The sequence below is a fragment of the Leucoraja erinacea genome, chromosome 17 (assembly GCF_028641065.1).
Source record: "Leucoraja erinacea ecotype New England chromosome 17, Leri_hhj_1, whole genome shotgun sequence".
NCBI lineage: Eukaryota > Metazoa > Chordata > Chondrichthyes > Rajiformes > Rajidae > Leucoraja > Leucoraja erinaceus.
In genome coordinates this window covers 25,567,573-25,572,921 of record NC_073393.1, presented here as the reverse complement: position 1 = coordinate 25,572,921, position 5,349 = coordinate 25,567,573, and the positions used below count along the sequence as shown (strand labels likewise).

Genomic DNA, 5,349 nt, shown 5'->3' with positions numbered 1-5,349 from the left:
GTAAGCACCGGGGTTGGTCCAAGGGGTCCCTAGGAACAGCCGGATTTTACCGGCTGCAGATCTGCCACGAAGGACCAGGCCCGTGAACACCGGGGTCGGTCCGAGCGGCTCGAAACCGACACGCAGGGAACGACGTTCACCAGCGGGAGAATGAAAAGTCGGGAACAGCAGGTAAGAGACTCTGCGTTTCCTTCCACTTACCCGTTAGGTGCAGACATGGACCGGGTCCATGTAAGCTGCAGAATGCCGGCGGGAGAACCGCGGAGTGCAGGCAGCCGGCAGGAGAGCAGCAACGGCAGCCGGCAGCGGCAGCGGCAGCCGGTGAGCAGCAGCGGCAGCCGGCAGCGGCAGGAGCAGCATGGGCACATCGATTCCCGGAGAGGGAAAACACCTGTGCCCAACTTCGCTCCAGCACGAAGGAGAAAATTCATTTCTCGGCAGCAGCACTAACGGCCAGCGCCGAGGCCAAGGACTTTGCAGTGCAGTTGACTGGCTGCAACCGACCGCGAGGGACCAGTAATGTGAGTACCGGGGTCGGTCCCAGCGGGTTTTTTAGTTACAGATATCGCTTCTTGGGCCTTTTGACTAAGATCAACTATAGTAGCTGTTATTATCAGTTTTAATATCTTATATGTCCCTTATCTAAGGACCATATAAGTAGGAGTGCCCAGAATTGAGGGCATTGGAGTGGGGTTGACCGGCTGCAACGACCGCAAGGGACCAGTACCGTCAGTACAGGGGTCGGTCCCAGGGGTCTGAGATAAAGGAGCAGCCAGGAGCGCTGAGAGCGTTGGAGCCGGGTTAAAGATGGAATCAGCTGTGCCAGATGTCCTCCACACCGGCCATATCCACTCCACAGAAGGAAGGACAAAGCTGGAGAAGGAGGACCGTGGAACAGCGTGCAGCCAGCAGCAGCCAGCGGCACTTGGATCAACCGTAGTGGGATCAGCTGTGCCCGATGTCGGCCCCGCACGGGCCAGATCCATGCGGCCGAGCGGTAAGGCTAGACACAAATCAAACAAGGTAGTGGACTCAGAAGGGTCCGACTTTGCATAACCGCCGGCAACCAGCGCCCGAGAGCGCTGGAGCAGGGAGAAGCGGTGTATGGAGCCTTCCTCCAACGTGATAAACCCACAGCAGTACCTCTTTTAGGGCTGCACAATGCTTTTACCCCATCAGAGGGGAGCACTGTGGGTCAGTTCTGGGCTGACCTGCAATAGGGGTCCGCAGAACAAAAGACAAGTGGGCAGCAGTTAAGCCCCACAGGGGTACCCCGTGTGGGACCCTAGAGATCTCTAACTCTAAAAAAGAGTAGGCAGGACCCTGATGGGCCAGAGCCTGGTAATACAGCATCCCATGATCCTCACACAGCAGGGACTCTGCTGGACATGGTGGCTGATTACTTTAACCAAGTCAAACATGGGTAGACTTGGATCCAGGATGGCAATAGTATTACTATATGTCTGGCCACAAACGCCAACAAGAAATATTTACAGAGACTGGCCAGACATCTGCCACCTGGCAACGGTGAGGCATTACAGGTGCCCAGTGTAAACCAATGCATTTGGCAGCATATGGGGACGAACATCAGGAACCAGGACCTCAAGATCCAGAGAACCTTAAAGGGATTGACGGAAGGCATCATAGCATACACCCGCACCCTGGACTAAACGTAGGTAACCAAAGACCATCAAGACGCACTAGCTCTGTTTAGTAATATGCAATATGACCTGAACTACATGTGGAAGGCTGCCATTCAGCCAGCACTGGGACCCCAAAAATGCTACCATTTGCAAACAAAGAACCATGTGTGGACGAAGCCAAGACACTGGGGCTCATCAAGGCCAGCGCAAGGGCCTATTTTGGAGCACGATACCAGCCACAGGCAAGGCCATAAAAAATGTGGCTCATACCAGTGGCAGTGCCAGAAATCAATATAACCCGCAGGATCCTTTTTTAGGGTATGGCCAGGGCGGCCACCCTGGAAGATGCGGAAGCCTCAATCTCACACACAACCCCGAACAAGAGATATCAAACCAGAACCTCCTTTTCAAAAAACCAAGGAAATAACACAACCACCGGTAACCATGGAGATAGGTGGGTGTGGTTTCTTCTGTTAAAAAGGGACCTACGATGGTGGGGGAGGGGAGGTTGCAACACTACAGTTATGTATGGTATATAATCACTACAGATTCATATAATCTCAGCAGTATTCAGGGTTATCTGATAGGATTTACTCATCCCAATAACCACAGTACAACATACACCAGAATGGCATTTTGTACTTACATAAACCAAACAATCTAAAAACCCACATGGTTCTACAAAAATTGTACACAAAAGGTGTGATTGAGCATACTTTTCATGGAACATTAGAATTTGTATCAAACATATTTATTAAAAATAAAATAGAGTGGGGTTGCAGGATTATCATTGATTTTCAACCCTAAACACATTCGTTCAAGATATTCATTTTAAGATGGATACTCTTATTACTGATAAAGACTTGGTGTCAGCTGGGTTTTTCTATATGGCAGGCATTGACTCAAAAGAGGAACTTTGGCAATATAGAGCTTACAAAAGGGGCAATCATCAGCCCCAATATTATTTACTAAAATTCTAAAACCAGCTTGGCATTGTTATGTAAACAAAGCCATAGGGTGATGTATTTCCCCCGTTCGGCCCCATCAATGGGGTACTAGGGAAAATTCAACTACACTCGGCATCTGGAATTCTCAGAGTACCCAACTGGCCTACTAAATCATGGTATTCGGTCATACAGGGGATGGTGTTAGAACCATGTTCCCTAATGAACATAGCCAAAAATTATTAATTTATCCAGTGACTGGAGGCAGTCATCCATGCCATAAGACTATGGATTTATTGATTTGTAGAGTCTAAAAGACCCACTACACAGCATTGGGCTGTCAGACAGCATGATGAATCTCATCTCATCTGCACTAAGACTGTCAACACGGAAGCAGTACCTTGGACACATCAAGAAATGGGGCATATACTGCTTGGACAACAACCTCGACCAAAAGGCCAAGAACATTCTGGCCGTATTGGAATTTTAACAAGCCTCCATTATGATAATCGATGGAGCGACAGTGCCATCAATAGTGCCACAAGTGCACTCTCCAATTACCTATCACAAGGAACGGAGCGGCACGCGGTGGGAACGCACCCCTGGTAAGAAAACCAGGTACTCCGAAATCTGGGATGTGGGTGTCGTTTCTCAACATGCTGAGGAGCTTGTAGCTCATAACAGCATTGTCACTTCAGCAACGGACAGGAAGATGGTTATGCTCATGGTGTTATTTACCGCACAATGAGTCCAGCCATTAAGCAAACTGAGCCTGGACTCCCTGATCATCTCACCCGAGAAACTGGTGTTTGTCATACAGGATTTAATAAAAGAAAACAGACCAGGTTCATCGGGTCAAGTGTTTGAATTTATGGTATACCCATATGACAAACGACTGTGTATAGCAAGACACATCTAACAATACATAGAATATACTAAGAGCATTCGAGGTCAGAGAATGGCGTTGTTTATCTCTTACAAGAAACCGCATGAAAAGGTCACGACTCAAACTATATCAAGGTGGCTCAAATATGTCCTAAAGATGGCAGGAATAGACACTAATGTTTTTAACTCTCATTCCACCAAGGCTGCAGCAACATCCGCAGCAAAAATTGTACAGGTACCCACAGACCAAATCCTCAGAATCGCAGGATGGTCATCCAAAAGGGTTTTTCCACAGGTTTTATAATAAACCAGTTATTTTTTGGAGCCATCATTGTATTCAGAAAACATTTTACGTTCAACAAAATAATTTGCCCGAAAGGTTACAGGGCTATGATTCTCAAAATTTAAAAAAATTCTATATATTTTTTCGTTATACCACACAACTCTTTGTATAATTGTGTTTTAAAATTACTAATGATGCTCTCTCCCAATACCCAAGGCAGTTGTGAAGCATGGACTCGTTCCACGGCATGAGGTCACAGAGCTTTGAAATCTTCACGAAGTCACTCACGTGACTCCGAAGTAAAATAGTAAGATTAAACGAGAACTTACCAGTTTGAAGTTTGATCTGTATTTTATGAGGAGTTACGATGAGGGATTACATGCCCTCCGCTCCCACCCTCTTATGATCATATCAAAAACTGGTATCTCTTTGATAATCTTACTATGTTAGATCATTATAGGTTCCTGTGACCTCACACCGCTGCTTTGAAGAATGACACGCATGCGTGGAAGCGGGGTTCTTCACGTAATCCCTCATCGTAACTCCTCATAAAATACAGATCAAACTTCAAACTGGTAAGTTCTCGTTTAATCTTACTATTTCATGCTGTTCTGCTTCATTCATATCCTACTGTGTTGCAGCTTCACTGGCTCAACGACTCATTCTTACATAAGTTCATGTTCATGTTAAGGAGCAAAACTAGGCTATTTGCCCCATCAACTCTACACTATCATTCAATCATGGCTGATCAATCTTTTCCTCACAATGCTATTCTCCTGCCTTCTCCCCATAACCCTGGACACGTAACCCAATCTCCACCTTAAAAATATCCATTAACTTGGCCTCAACAACCGTCTGTGACAATGAATTCCACAGATTCACCACCCTCTCACTAAAGACATTCCTCATCATCTCCTTTCGATAGGTATGTTATTTTTTTCTGAGGCTATGGCCTCTGGTCCTGGACTCTCCTACTAGTGGAAACATCCTCTCCACATCCACTCTATCCAGATTTTTCACTATTTGGTAAGTTTCAATAAGGTTCCCTCTCATTCTTCTAAACTCAACATTTGAACGGTGCTGCTTGTAACATGTCACACTGCATGTCTAATTGAAGCAAAGCTGAAGCCTTGCTTCATTGTTGTGCTAGACTGTGGGGTATGCCAGGCGATGATGCTGCAGATCAAAGATACAAAGTGCTGGAGTAATTCAGAGGGTTAGACAGCATTTCTGGAGAACATGGATAAGTGATGTTTCGGGTCGGGATCCTTTGTAGCCCAATTGTTGCCTAACCGTGAGAAACCACCCGGTGGATGGTTCCATTAGGAAATCCATCCAGAGAAAACCCACCCGGTCACAGGGAGAACGTACAAACTCTGTACAGACAGCACCAGTAGTCAGGAACATAACCCGACTCTCTGGTGCTGTAAGGCAGATGTGGCGCTGTCAATAGTTCAGACACCCAACCCAAAACATTACCTATCGATGTTCTCCAGAGGTGCTGCCTGACCCGTTGAGTTATTCCAGCACTTTGTGCCAATTTGTGTGAAACCAGCATCTGCAGTTCCTTGTTTCTGCAAAGAAACAGGGAGGC

At 46.6% G+C, this 5,349-nt stretch overlaps 1 pseudogene; it reads left to right on the top strand.

The window, feature by feature from the left end:
- Window positions 1-564: 564 nt before the first annotated feature.
- On the top strand, window positions 565-669 carry LOC129705514 (U2 spliceosomal RNA; annotated as a pseudogene).
- Window positions 670-5,349: the final 4,680 nt, after the last annotated feature.